A 16,029-nucleotide genomic window follows, 5' to 3' on the forward strand; every position below is an offset into this window, starting at 1 on the left:
CTCCACGGAGAATATTCCAAAGTATGGTTTTAACTTTCTAATTCCGTGGAATCTTGCCAAACTTATTTCACCATATTTGTTTGGATGTTCATTTTATTGGATGAACGCCTGATCTAAACCAAATGTGAATGGAATATAAAGTGCAGCCCTGTTCCTCAGCCCATTTTACAGTGTAAAGTCCAAGCCATACACATTTAAAAAAAAAAAAAAAAAGAGAGAGAGAGAAGTGGAGACTTGACTCTGCAATGGAGGTGCATATAATACGGCAATTATAAAGACCTGCTTAAGAGATGGGATACAAATGAACCATAACACAGTGAGGAGATGCACACCCCACTCAGACAGATCAGGGGTCTAACCCACAACCTCCGCACTGAGAGGAGGAGACAGGATAACCACCCTGCCACAGAACACAGGGAGGACATGCACACTCCTCTCAAAAAGATCAGGAGTCAAACTCTCAACCTCCTCACTGAGAGCCATGGAAAGCCAACTACTCCTACTTGACTATTCACATTTGCATTTTGCCCACTATTTTGTCTTGTTGAATATTTCATGTGGCAGTTGTTAGAAAAACCACAAAGTTCACCCTCTCACTGACAGTCTGCTGTGCTGGCTTTTGGTGAAAATATTAAAGTAACACTATAGTTGTTAACTATTTAGTAAGTAAACGAGTAATAGCAACAATAAGTAAAATAGGATCAAATGTGATTGTCACATGGAGAAATCAGAGTATTATTATTATTATTATTATTATTATTATTATTATTATTAATAGTTCATAATTAAAAAGCAGTTTAAAAATATATATTTTCAAATTTTGAAGTAGCAAGCAGGGTCACCTCTCCACAGATGTGACCTGTAACTCAGCCTGATGGCATCTCCTGCTTATTTTGATGCAGATACTGTGGAACATTTAAAGCCATAGCATCTCCATGGAGACAAGCAGGTGGTGGGCCCTCCATCAGAAAAGATCTTGTTGAATTCCAACATTACTCATCTCTCTCTCTCTCTCTCTCTCTCTCTCTCTCTCTCTCTCTCTCTCTCTCTCTCTCTCGCTCTCTCTTACCCCTGTCTCTTTCTCTTTCCTGCTCTCTCACTCCCTCCCCCCTCTCCCTCTCCCCCCCCTCTCTGTCTCTTCTCTTTCTCCCTCCCTCTCTCTCTTTTCTCTCTTTCTCTCTGCTCTCTCTGTCTTCCCTCTACCTCTTTCCTCTTCTCTCTCCCTCTCTATTCTCTCTCTCTTCTCTCCCTTCTCTCCCATTCTTCTCTCTTTTCTCTCCCACTCTCTTCTCTTCTTTCTCCCTCTCTTTTCTCTCTCTCTTCCACTCTCTTCTCTATCTCTCTCTCTCTCTCTCTCTCTCTCTCTCTCTCTCTCTCTCTCTCTCTCTCTCTCTCTCTCTCTCTCTCTCCATACCAATATAAAGCACTTTTAAGATACAGTTAAAATGTTCTGTTTAATTGTGGTCATTATCTTATATTCACCTGGTAAGTGGTTTTCCACCTTCAAGTCACTCAAAGCACTTTTACATCAAGGAACCACTCCACCCAGTCACACACACATTCATAGTCCAGTGTACGCAGACACTGGGGCAAGGTGGGTTAAGGGTTTTTTGCCCAAGGACACCACAACAGCATTCATCTGTGCGACCTGGAATCGCATCCCCACCATCACCTGTGGGTCAACGAATCTGACCGTTCAACCAGTCATGTTTATGTCGAGAGCAGGATTCAAACTGCCAACCTCTGGGTCAGTGGGAAAACACTTTGACCAACTGAGCTACTGCTGTGTGAAAGGCCTCTTCCTCCATCTAGTGGTCATAAGTGAATCTACAATAACTGCTGCATGCTCTGAAAACGTGATATACATTTACCATATATTGGGAAAGTCAATTAATTTTGGTGATGTGCAAGTTCAAATAAACAGCTGAACAGAATCTGAACATTACATTCTACATTCAGTCCATGCATTCCCTTTACTCAAACCCCAAATTACACTTAAACATATTCCATACATACTTCTTACTAAAAATACTAAACATTTTTGTACATGACACAGCATACCATCATAATTATAATGATTAACTTGGCATGTGTGCTTCAAATTTCTGTTGTAAACGGTAATAGCATGACAAGAATACATAAAAACTTTTAAGAAGATACTTGTGATAATTGTTTTGTTTTGTTTTTTTCTCAATTCAGGGTATTTTTTCAAGGTAGCGCGTCCCCTGTATGATTCCATGGAAATATAAAATTAAGGCAAGGCAAGTTTATTTGTATAGCACAATTTGTACACAATGTAATTAAAAGTGCTTTACTTCCTGGTACTAGTCTGTTAAAACAATACTTGGGAGTATTCTGTATTGAAATAAATACGTTTTATGCCATACTGTGGAAGATTATAGCCAAAAAAAACAACAACAATATTTCCATGGAAACAAGCAGGATGAGGCCCTCCAGGCAAAATAAGAGAGTGTTCAAAATGAGACTACAATAAAAAAAATTCATAGGTTTTACAAATTGCTACAGGGGGGCAGCAACGCAAACACGGCAGGGGGCGGGGGTGAGCTCACATCCATATAAGACTCTAAATTAACATGTGAAGTGGGGCCCCCCATTGAAGAACTTAGCACCCTGATAGCTCCTCCAACCAAAAATGTGGTGGTGCCACGGCTTTATTTCAGTAGAGTTGGGCAATTCCAGGGCTGAATTCCTGTATTACCACATAACATCACAAGGTGGAGTATTTTCTGTTTCAGAGAACTACTTAATTATGCAGGGTGTTAAACATGCAACGAAACAAAACACAACTCCAGCTTTGTTTGTGATGAGGAAACAACATTATAATGAAGATAAGAAAGTAGCGTAATAAGTTACACCATTACAGTTTCATGCACTTTAAGTGCATGAAACTGTAATGGTGTGACCTTTACTTAACGCCAAATATTTAATTAAAACACTATGCATATTTGATTCTGTTAACAAAAACTTAGTGGTATATATTATTCATTATAGGTCAACTGCCATCTTCAGAGCTGCATTGTTATCCCAGCTCTAACAAATTCCAATTGTTGCTACTCTGCATTATTGATAAGATACACGATACACTTGTAATGCCTCATAACCCAGAGACTGAACCTCATGTGAACTGAAGGACTGATCTGTCAGGGTCTGATTCAATGCCTTTACTCTTTAATACAGACAGTGGTGGAACATAACAAAGTAAAAGTATTAAAGTACTGCACTTAAAGGTCCTATATTGCACAGAATTGACTCTCATGAGCTTTTGGCCATGTTACAATGCTGTTACCGCCTCAAAAACACACCTGGAGTTGTGTTTTGTTTCATTCACATATGTTTTAGTAACTTTTTATTATTAGTCTGTTTACATCTCCAAAGCTCAAAATGCTCTGTTCCACCTTGTGATGTCATGTAGTGGCAGTTTTCAAGTTAACAGCTCCTTTTACCTTTAGTTTAGAGATTGGCAATTCCAGGACTGAAATTATCCAAATGATTATTTTAAAGGTGTATGGAGTTTAAATACACAGTGGAGCACTTCCTTTATAACCACATGACATCACAAGGTGGAACAGAGTGTTTTCAGTCTAAATATGCAGGATTTGTTTTGGGTTTGTGTGTTAAACATGTGTGAATGAAACAAAACACAATTCCAGATATGTTTTTGATGAGGAAACAATATTATAACATGATCACAAAATATCATTTACGTACAAATGTTAGGTATCTGTACTTAAGTACATTTTGTAGAGGATGCTTTTTACTTTTATTTCACTACATTTGAGAGCAGACATCTGTATTTTCTTAAGTAGATTTTTTTTCATGTGATACTTTTTCTTGAGTATTTTTTATTTATTTTTGCTCTGGTATCTGTACTTTTACTTAAGTAACAGAATTGAGTACTTCTTCCACTACTAGAAATAGAGTAGTTTATAGTATATTATTTTATTAACTTCTGGTGAATATATTTGTCTCATCATAGTGTCAGAGTAAAATGGCATGTTACGTCCACCCGCCTCTTCAGATATGCTTTATTTTGACAAAAGGAAAAGCATAAGAATTCTTTGAGGTATCAATTCTGATATTAAAGGTGCACTGCTTAACGTTTCTGGTGAAGAATTTGTCTTCACCAGCTTTGGCTGGAATATTCCACAGCATGGCATTAAACTTATCTATCTTTGGAGACAAGCAGGTGACGCCACACAAGTTATTGATCAGATCTGTGAAGAGACGAGAATCTGAAAGTAAAGTTTGCTTTTCAGAGTATTTGTTTAGCAAGTGAATAAACATGGAGCATTATATGCAAAGCAGTAACATCTCCATGGAAACAAGCAGGATACTTGTTCCAATAGAAAAAACCTGTCACACCAGAAATGTTACACAGTACACCCATGATGAAAATGACATATTAGCATGTGATGGCTGACTGCCATGAAGCATGAGCATTAATACAGTTCATTTCGCAACAAAAATAAATGGCAGGGATCTACTTTCCAAATAACTATAGTCAATGGTGGAATGTATTAAAAAAGTTTTTTAAATTATTTTTGAGACCTGCTGAAAAGGCCAAGAGTTTTTATCAACTTGAAAATTTGAACAAAGAAATTATACAAATAAAAATAATTACATTAATTCAACAGTTTCTGCTGAACAAAAATCAACACAAATCTGTATCAAAATCACTACATTTGAAGATTTATTGCTAAAATCTGTGGAAATACTTACACTTTTTACTCTCTAAGTACACTTTTAAACAGGTACTGGAATATTTTTACTTAAGTGCATTTTGTCATGTGATACTTTTACTTGGGTATTATTATTTATTTATTTATTTATTTATTCCTCCTGTATCTGTACTTTTACTTAAAAAAACAAAACTGAGTACTTCTCCCACCACTGACTATAGCCTAAATTTGTATTAAAACATTTTACCATTTACCATTTACCATTTAAATTTGTATGTAGGGTGATATCAGCCTACTACCAAAATGACTGTTATTCACACACAAATGCATTTCTTTGTGATAATAAATGTTATTGTATAGTTATTATAGCTAGATTTGCTGATATTCTAACAGTATGCATAGTCAATATTTAACCCTGAGCTTCACCATCCTGATTCAGTCGACCTTCATACTCACTATAATGCACATCTATAACTGGTTTGACTTGGCTCTGTTCATGAATAATTTACTCCTCCAAGCACCATTAGCCATTTATTACTTTATTATCATTGTACTGTTTCAGCCTATAAATGTTAGTATCAATACATATTTACCAATTTAACCTAAGTATTCATTGTAAACCCAAGAGTACCCAGTCTATTATTCGTTTTAAGACCAGACCTTATTGTCCCCACCTGTCAATCTGTCTAGTCCCATTCACATGTCCCTTGCGTTCCTATTGGCCAACTCTTTCGACTCTCCCACGTGATTGGCCGTTCGTCACGTCTGTCACCGCCTTAGCCCCGCCTTTTGTATTCGCGACTTCCGCTTCTGTGTCAGCGCTCGCCTCCCGTGCATATCAGCCCTTCATCTTTGCTTTGGACTTGGATCAACGCTCACGGGAATCTCCGAGGTACGTTTTTAAGCTAAAAATCATCGTTCCTGCACGGTTGTACTTGTCGATTACTTTCACAAATCTGCGTTTTACGAAGAGGACATATTGTGCTGCTAATTATGCTAGTTAGCCTTCTTTTTATGTAGCCCGCCGCCCGCTAATGCTAACACGCTATCTGTCAAAGCGGGGCTCGGCATCCTGTCAAAGAGTTGTGTTTACCATTGTTTTTGCGATGACAGCGAGCGTCCAGGATACCCACTGAGTAATCCTACCATACTGAACACCAAATCGGCCAGTTTTCTTAAGTTTGATCTGTAAAATATCCACTTGATTTTCCGCTCATATGAAGCTAAAATGCACAGTTTGTGATGTTATCGCGCAGTGTCAGGACCATTGGTGTTTTTGGAGTGTTTTTGAGGTGGATTCAGCTTTGAGCCATCGATTAACTGGATAAAATGTTGTTACAGGTACAAAAAAATACAAAAAAAAATAAGGAGGGAAAGCGGTTGAAAGCTTCAGAAAGGCTAAGATGCGTGAAATTTGGGCATGACAAAGTGGGCGTTGGTGGAATTCTTCAGACACAGATTGTAAACATTAAAGGAACACCCGGTTTGCATGAATAAAAGGCGAGGTCTAATACATTTAAATGACCAAATTATTTTATAATTACAATGTGCAATTTGTCTACGTTAAATGGACATTTCCATTTCTTTCTTTTTAATACTTGCCAGACAAATTTGTAGTCCTTTTGAGTAGAGTTAGGGATTTTACTGATGATTCATAAGCATGCAGTGACAGCCGTGAAGAATAAGCTTTAAAAAAAGGTCATATTGCGAAAAAACAAACAATGGCTAGGAACTACTTCTCCAACAAATACTATAACCTTGTTCTGTTGTCAAAAGTATTGAAAAATGAGATACTAAGCAATACTAAAACTAGTATTGAAACTACTTGCTGAAATGAGTATGTAGTTATCGATACTAAAGAGTCACATTCACAGGACAGAAGTGAACCTTTCCTGATTGGGTTTAGAATTATCTTGATCTGTATCAGAACAAGTGTAGACTAGTATACACCCATGGACCACTATGGAACATACCTGGACAAGTGAGGGATTGCACAGGTATAAGCCCAATGTAAAAGAAAGTACTAAGAGTAATGGTGAAAATGACATTCTATTGTCTAAAGAAAGTGCTTTTTTACTACCATCGTGGTATTGGTTTCGGTATTGAGTAGGGGTGTGAATCTTTAAGTCCCTTGCGAATTCGATTTTGATTATTGGAGTACTGATTTGATTTTTTTTTTTTAAAGATTCTCAATTATAAAATGATTCTAAAGTCATTTATTCAAAAACAAAGAAAATGTATTTTACACATTTCAAGTTCACTGTAAGCTTTTGTGTAAACTACATCAGTACAAAATAGAATTCTTCTTGGGTCAATAAGAATCTGAAAGAAGGTACTTAAAATTGTATTTAGTTGTATATATATTGTATTACTTTATAATTCAATAAAAAATAGATCTATTCAATCATTGTCTAAGCCCTGTTAATTCGTATTGCGGTGATTAAACTTAAATACATTGGCCTATTTGTAAAAGATAAAAATTGTAAATATTTTGTAATAAATTGTTATAGCCTATGTATGATGAATGGGGCTCTGGGCCTTTAACTCAGACAAATTGTGGCTGTATTTGGCGCATTAGCGTTCCTTCAGACAACAACATGGCAAAGCAAACCACGGAGCAAAAGTAATTCTAAGTAGTGCTGATGCTCCGTTCATCTCTCCTCTGTGTCAGCACAGCCTCATGTAAGGCCTAGGACACACTGCAAACGTATTTCTCTACGCAAGTGTACAAACAGCACATTTTGGACACGTATTTAGAATACATTAAAAGTGAATGGGGAGGGCCACACTACCCCTGTACGGAGTGCCTCTAGAGCAGCACGTCCTATGTGCATAGATTTCAAAAAATAGAATTCAACCTATTTATTTTAGAAGCATGCATTTGTCGCTGTATTTGTGCATTTACCATCAATGCAACATATTGCTGGGGCAGTTATGTATCGTCTGAAAGAGCCAGGTTCAGAAAGATTGTTAATTAGTGTTTTCAAATATTACTTTGGAAATCCTCACGTTTGATGTGGCCAGCCTGTAGAGACAGTAAATATAAGTGTATTCAGCTGGTTATTTTCACTGAAGACCTGTTACAAGTGGCTAATTGTGCCTAGTCAAGTTTGATCATTGACAAACACAGAGCCAGTGTCACATATGTCCTGCTTGAGCTTCCATTGTGGCCCTCACATTGTTGCATGGCTGTGGTTTTCCGAAGTTTACTCACACAAACAGCGATGTGTGCTGTGTGCTTAGGGCCTAAGTCTTCTTCTTTGTGTTTTTCAACACAGCTAGTATTGAGTATCCAGCCTATTCATTAGTATCAAAATTGAGTTTGAAATTTTTGTATTACACTATAACCTTGTGATTTTAGTGAATGAATAGTTGAAGTTAGGTTTAAATGATTGCTTAATTTTTGTACAAAACGTTAATTTCTAATGTTTTGATTGAAAAGTTTCCTACTGATGAATTAAATGATAGTTTAGTTTTATTACTCTTGTTAGTTAAGTGCAGTTTACTCTTTTGACCTGGGACATGTGCATACCTGTCCTATGAGGGTCCGTACATATCACGCATTATCTAATTTGTATGACGTTTTTATCTTTTCATCTGTGTGTCTGGTATGTTTTGTCATTTATCTTTCATAAATATTATGTAGTAGGTGATGCAGATTAGTTGTAATAGATGCCTCTTTCAGTACTTTATATTACAATGACAAGTGTAGTCAAAATAATTTGGTAAAAGTCAGTCGACTATTTGTGACTAGTAGTTTATTTTTGCCAATTTATATTGTATTAACTTGTGTCTAATTGAAATTAATTTGTGTATACTGAAATGTATTGATTTATACTCATAGGGTGGCCATACTGACTAAAAATAGCACCTCAGTATTTCTTGGGATTGTCTCACTAACAATATTTAGACAATATTTTAACAATGGATGAAGAATGTGCTAAAACGGGCCTATAATTATCTTGGTTGTGGTTCAAGTATTACACAAATCATAAATAGACCATAAAATGTAGAAGATTACACTAGGTGTGTCTGTTCATATCAATATTTATAAGTTCATCTTAACACTTGAGTCTTCATCAGGGCAGTATGGTACAGCACTATAGGCTTGTAGGCACAACTTAAATAGGTCACTATGTCACAAATAATGACATATTTATATCTTTTAGAGTTAAAATATCTAGCTTCTATGTATTTTATTTATGTGGAGCAACTTGGATTATGTGAGAAAGAGTTAGATTGTGCTGGACGATAGAGTGTTACAGCATTTGACTTTTTAAAACTTTTAAAATCTTGAAAATATCTTGCTGAAAGTTGACTCAAATTGTATAAAAAGCTGAAGTCACTGACAACTAAATAGATAATGATTAAACTTAAGCTCTGTTAGAAGCCTCCAAGTTATTACTATTATTACAATTCCCAGTTTCCTGTTGGTCTGTAGCTGTTTATTCGATTAATCGGCTGATGCAGTGTTAGTTGACTTAAGACTACAACAAAAAGAAGACAGCATGATCAAGTTAGCTGGAGTTTTGGGAGCAAATAGTGAGTTTAATCCACCTTTTAATTAGTACCTCTGCATATGCGTACTTAAAGTTGCATCTGTTTGGGTGAAATGCATGATAACAAATTTTGAAGTGTGATACATTGCTGAAGTAAATATAGACAATAAACAATAATACTGAAACTAATTTATGCTTATTTAAGAGCAGATTTATGCCACAAAGACTATTCTAATACACAATACTGTTAAAAAACATGAACAGCAATAATTAAACAGAATTAATAAATGAAACACTGTAGTTAGGCCCGAGCCCCTACAGGGCGTAGGGCCTATTGCTTCCGCAACGATGAGTGCGAAGCACTCATCGTTGCAGACTGTCTTCACGAAGTTGCGCGCGAAGCGCGCAACTTCGTGGCAGCACCGCGACCTTGCACAGACTCCTGTGTCCTAGCAACCCATGCCGTAGGCATGGGTTTTCATATTTGTTGTTGCTAGCATGTCAGCGTCAACATCGAGTCAATGGGCGAAGCCCATTGACTCGATGTTGACGCTGACATGCGTTAACAGGAGTCAATAGGAGTCGTCCCCCATCGCCTTCACAGACTCCTGTGTCCTAGCAACCCATGCCGTAGGCATGGGACATGCATATTTGTTCTTGCTAGCATGTCAGCGTCAACATTGAGTCAATGGGCGAAGCCCATTGACTCAATGTTGACGCTGACGCAGCGCGAAGCGCTAATGTACCCAAACACACTCCTGACATCGAGCCCTATCCAAGCCCCCATGCCGCAGGCATGGGCCATACTTGTTACTGCTAAAATGAATGGAAGTCAATGGGAGGTCAATGGCGGACCCCGACGTCATGGCGAATGACGAGCGCTAACGCGCTCGTCATTCGCCATTGACCCCACGGTGACGTGGGGAAGGTCGAGAGCTTTCAAAAAACGTATAATATGTGTTTCTAATGTTATCGGATATATTGTTTTTGCTAAAAATATTATTATTTTTATTATTTTTTTAGGCCCGAGCCCCCACAGGGCGTAGGGCCTATTGCTTCCGCAACGATGAGTGCGAAGCACTCATCGTTGCAGACTGTCTTCACGAAGTTGCGCGCGAAGCGCGCAACTTCGTGGCAGCACCGCGACCTTGCACAGACTCCTGTGTCCTAGCAACCCATGCCGTAGGCATGGGACATGCATATTTGTTCTTGCTAGCATGTCAGCGTCAACATTGAGTCAATGGGCGAAGCCCATTGACTCAATGTTGACGCTGACGCAGCGCGAAGCGCTCATGTCCCCAAACACACTCCTGGCATCGAGCCCTATCCAAGCCCCCATGCCGCTGGCATGGGCCATACTTGTTACTGCTAAAATGAATGGAAGTCAATGGGAGGTCAATGGCGGACCCCGACGTCATGGCGAATGACGAGCGCGTTAGCGCTCGTCATTCGCCATTGACCCCACGATGACGTGGGGAAAGTCGAGAGCTTTCAAAAAACGTATAATATGTCATTCTAATGTTATCGGATATATTGTTTTTGCTAAAAATATTATTATTTTTTTTATTTTTATTTCTTTCTTCTGCTCTTTGAGCAGGAATTTGACCCCCTGAACATATTCAAAAACTCACCAAATTTTGCCCAAAATTCAGGTCTGCCGAAAAATTTATGTTTTTATATGTTGCATCATTGGGCATAAAAAAATGGCGCGACAGCGCCCCCTGCAAAAGTCAAAATACATTGCGTCAATGGGAGACGTCCCGACGTCAACTTTGGCGTAGAGCCACGAAATTTGGTACACGCATTCTTCAAGTGATGCCAAATAAAAAAGATTATTATGGCCACGCCCCCTGACGCACCGGAAGTCGGCCATCTTGGATTGAAAATTCCAAAATGCCGACTCAGCGTTTTCGCTGACGTCGCATTTTCATCAACTCCTCTGAAGGCGCTTCACCTGCAGGGCTGAAATTCACTGTACATCATCTAGACAAGTGGGGCATCAAAAGTTATCCAATTTATGATGATCCCTATTACGGTTTCCGTGCGGCGAAGCCGCAAAATTCCATCGGAATTTTTGCAATTTTCAAAAGTCAAAATTTGCTCCCGTTTGCGCATGCAAAGTCCGATTTTGGTCAAATTCAAATCAGTTGTAAAACTTTCGGGCCTAAAGCTACTCATTATGACAGAATTTAAATTGGCGCGATAGCGCCCCCTACAGAACATCTAATATATTTGTATGGAGGCCCGAAAATTTTGTTTTCCCAAATGTTACCAAATTTGACACAAAATTCCATTGGGTCATCCCAATCAATAAAGTCAATCAGACGTATGTCGTTTTATGCACCGTATTTCCATGGCGATGCGTCAAACTGCCAATGTTATCCTAATGGGAATCTTCACAATTTTTCCCATTCATGGGAAAAATATTAGTTTCTTGGATTAATGTCAAATTTGGCACAATGACTCTTCATGTCATCCTGATCAAAAAAGTCAATCAGACCCAAGTCATATTTTTCACTGGGTTACCATGGTGATGCGCGAAAGCGCACATGTTATCCTAATGGGAAAATTTCCACATTTTCGTAGATTTCAAAGTCTTATAACGTCTTATTATCGTCAACGACGAACATAAAATTTGGCACAGTGATTCTTCAGGTCATCCCCGTCAAAAAAGTCCGGGGGGCCAAGTTTGTATTTTGCACGGTGTTGCCATGGCGATGCCTGGAAAACCCATGTTTTTGCATTTTGTGCATCAGCACTTCGAATGTGTTTTGACTTGTTTGGTGAAGAGTGCAGCCCAAAGCCGCAATAAAGAAGGGACAAGTGGCGCATTAGCGCCACCCACAGGGAGTGCGGGGTCGGCCGAGTGCGAAGCACGGCCCGCGAGGGCCGTTCGATGCCGCTTGCGGCTTTAATTTTTTATTCTTTCTTCTGCGCTTTGAGCAGGAATTTGACCCCCTGAACATATTCAAAAACTCACCAAATTTTGCCCAAAATTCAGGTCTGCCGAAAAATTTATTTTTTTATGTGGTGCATCATTGGGCATAAAAAAATGGCGCGACAGCGCCCCCTGCAAAAGTCAAAATACATTGCGTCAATGGGAGACGTCGCGACGTCAACTTTGGCGTAGAGCCACGAAATTCGGTACACGCATTCTTCAAATGATGCCAAACAAAAAATATTATTATGCCCACGCCCTCGGACGCACCGGAAGTCGGCCATCTTGGATTGAAAATTCCAAAATGCCGAGTCAGCGTTTTCGCTGACCTCGCATTTTCGTCAACTCCTCTGAAAGCGCTTCACCTGCAGGGCTGAAATTCACTGTACATCATCTAGACAAGTGGGGCATCAAAAGTTATCCAATTCATGATGATGCCATTTACGCTTTCCGTGCGGCGAAGCCGCAAATTTCCATCGGAATTTTTGCAATTTTCTAATTTCAAAATTTGCTCCCGTTTGCGCAAGCAAAGTCCGATTTTGCTCAAATTCGAATCAGTTGTAAAACTTTCATGCCTAATTCTCCTGATTGTGAAACAAATAAATTTGGCGCGACAGCGCCCCCTATAGAATAACAAATAAATTTGTATGGAAGGCTGAAAATTTAGTTTTCCCAAATGTTACCAAATTTGACACAAAATTCCATTGGGTCATCCCAATCAATAAAGTCAATCTGACCCATGTCGTCTTTTGCACCGTGTTGCCATGGCGATGCGCCAAACTGCCAATGTTATCCTAATGGGAAACCTCACAATTTTTCCCATTCATGGGAAAAATATTAGTTTCATGGAATAATGTGAAATTTGGCACCATGACTCTTCATGTCATCCTGATCAAAAAAGTCAATCAGACCCAAGTCATATTTTTCACTGGGTTGCCATGGCGATGCGCGAAAGCGCCCATGTTATCCTAATGGGAAAATTTCTTAATTTTTGTACATTTCAAAGTCTTATAACGACTTATTCGCTTCATTGAGGAATGTGAAATATGGCACAGTGATTCTTCAGGTCGTCCCCGTCAAAAAAGTCCGGGGGGCCAAGTTTGTATTTTGTACGGTGTTGCCATGGCGATGCCTGGAAAACCCATGTTGTTGCATTTTGTGCATCAGCACAAATTGACTTGTTTAGTGACAAGTGCAGCCCAAAGCCGCAATAAAAAAGGGACAAGTGGCGCGTTAGCGCCACCCACAGGGAGTGCCAGGTCGGCCGAGTGCGAAGCACGGCCCGCGAGGGCCGTTCAATGCCGCTTGCGGCTTTAATACTTTGTTTGCATCTGTAATGAGCCATAGTAATGATTAATTTAACTTTCTACGGTCAAATCTTATCATAGAGCCATAGAATAACCACAAAATCCCCAGTAGTGCAAAGAAAAAGGCCCCACGATAAATATTGAACCCCGCCAAAAAATATTGTTCCATCTAACGATAAGCCGATATAGTAATTATCGTGACAGGCCTAAAGCTTGCACCAAGGCCATTGTTGTCTACTAATGAATACACAGAGCATGTATTTAGTGGACCAATTAGTGAACTTTAGTAGTCTGCATCTCGCACATACTTGGATTGTGCAGTTCACAGCAGATTATTGCTGAGTGGGAATGTCCCCGCTCCTGTTTGACTGTTAATTTGTGACGCAGCCTGAGACTAAAATGGGCCCTGGAGGTGGAAGATTCAGGGAGGAGCTGACAAGTGTATGCCATTCACAGAATACATCTGCAGCGCCCATACTCCAGGAAGGACAAGCGGACAACAGGAGAAGCCCATTCACTTTAGTTTATTAGTTTATTTATCAGGGGCAATGTACATAAAAGAAGAGAGGTAATATGTTTGCACAAGGTTATAGCAAAATTGCTAATTTCCTGAGCTGTAACTCGGCTAAGGAAATTCTCAACTAAAGACATGTCCTACCAATCGACTGGTTGACTAAAAAGGGGGCGTGACTCTCAAAACTATTGCATATCTCTCTGTATCTGACCCAAACTGCACTTACAAGATTACACATGCATGGGAGTTCATGCAAAAGCTACTATTTATGCAGAAAAAAGTACTAGGAAATTGTGTATTTATATTAAGACAGATTAAACTGCCTTTTTACATATAAATATCAAAATATACCAACTCTTCAGCCAGGTCACGAACTATCTTCTTCTTCCTGCTATTGTCCTATAAAAATATAATATAATATTGGACAGGTTGGTGTCAAATGGCATACGTGCCACTTAAATCAAATACATTTTAGAGTAGATTATTAATACAGTCACTCATCCTGTCAATCAGTTTAAATTCAGAGACCAGTCACACCACCTACACAGGTTATAAAAAGTCCTGAAAATGTCTTAAATAACCTTTAGTAAAGTAATGTTATGTCTCTGTGGTCTGAACTCAGTCCAAAACACGTGCTTTTACTGACATGCACAACTGAAAAGAGCCATATCATTGACAATTAGACATGACAGAATCTTGATTCAAAGTCAGTCTTTTGCATCCCCCTAGTGTTGCTTAATTTAATTTACCTAATTTACCTGATCTATGGTGTTTGATGTTAAATTTTGAAAATGGATGGTTACTTTGATGCTAGGGATGCACAATAATTAATGGTGACTGACACGATATTATTGTGATTGTGATATTATTGTGATTGCAATTATGATGTCACCCTGATGAAATAGTTCACCGAACAAATTTAATCCAATAATTGCCCAAAATACATTGATTCAGCTGCTTTTCCTGCGAGGTTTTCTCCCTCATAGTGCTCAATCTTAACCCCCGACTCCGCCCCCTGCTCCAGCCGCACACACAGAGGAGCCCCGAGCTAGAGGCAGAGAGCAGAGGACACATGTTTACATATACAGGCTTCTTTTACATTTGGAGGAAAGATATTTCAGCGAAACCACTTTGAACCAGCCTCACAACACGGGAGATGGGGTACTGGCTGAACACATTAGAACAAGTCATACAAAAGTGTTCACCGCGACAATGAGTGGCAAACACGGGGCAGCCAAGACTTTGACAGTCTGTGCATTAGTGCTGAAGCTTCACATAGATGCTATGGGGCTGGCAGGCTTGGACTATGTGAGGTTTTACTTATATTTTAGTTCTTAATGAAACGAGAGGGCATGTGGTGCAGTGAGAGGAGTTTGTCTGTTTGAGCTGCTGCTGTGCTCCATGTTCTCTGTGTGCTCTGTGAGTTTTGCAAAATTGCCCAATGTAGACGTATAGGACTGTATGTGTCTGCCTCTCTCCACTAACTTTTTATTCACCGTCCATATTCACAGTACACAGCGGCTGCTTCGAGCTTGTGTCACTCAAAATCCGTCTCATTTTAAAGGAGCAGCCACGAAGCTGAGGCCCCGCTCCTTTCCTTCTGTTGGACAAAGTGTGCATGGTTTTTCTGATTCATATTGTTAATAATAAGGAAAACAACAAAATAAAACAGCATTTACAATGTGGCAAGAAGAGTTGATGTAAGCCTATATGAAACATTACCAGAGCGTAGGAAGTCTATAGTTAATTTATATTGAGCTTATGAGCAGGGTACACCCCAATACAGTTCATATTTGTAAATGCCATATTTTTAAGGCTTTATACTGTCTGCTTTAGTCACCTTTTTAGGCTTATTAAACAAAAACAAATAAAAATAAGTTTGCTTTTCGAAAACTTCAATTAAAATGTGTTATCAAATGATCCGTTATCAGCATTGATTGAATATTCCATTATCGTGCCTCAATAATTCATGTCTGTTATCTCTCAACCTAACCACATTCATCTGCAACAATACAACTTTTTTTATTTTTTTTTTATTGGTGTGAGTAATTTTTTTTTCAAAATGATTTAA

At 38.9% G+C, this 16,029-nt stretch overlaps 1 protein-coding gene across 1 annotated transcript in view; it reads left to right on the forward strand.

Moving 5' to 3' along the window:
- Window positions 1-5,502: 5,502 nt before the first annotated feature.
- The window catches only part of osbpl2b (oxysterol binding protein-like 2b), a 49,546-nt gene continuing 39,019 nt past the window's right edge, over window positions 5,503-16,029 (forward strand). Inside the window, exon 1 of the mRNA XM_055223222.1 lies at window positions 5,503-5,592. The gene's annotated coding sequence lies outside the window, so the exon portion shown is untranslated. The remainder of the gene's footprint in view (window positions 5,593-16,029) is intronic.

The sequence above is a fragment of the Periophthalmus magnuspinnatus genome, chromosome 7 (assembly GCF_009829125.3).
Source record: "Periophthalmus magnuspinnatus isolate fPerMag1 chromosome 7, fPerMag1.2.pri, whole genome shotgun sequence".
NCBI classification, from domain to species: Eukaryota; Metazoa; Chordata; class Actinopteri; order Gobiiformes; family Gobiidae; genus Periophthalmus; species Periophthalmus magnuspinnatus.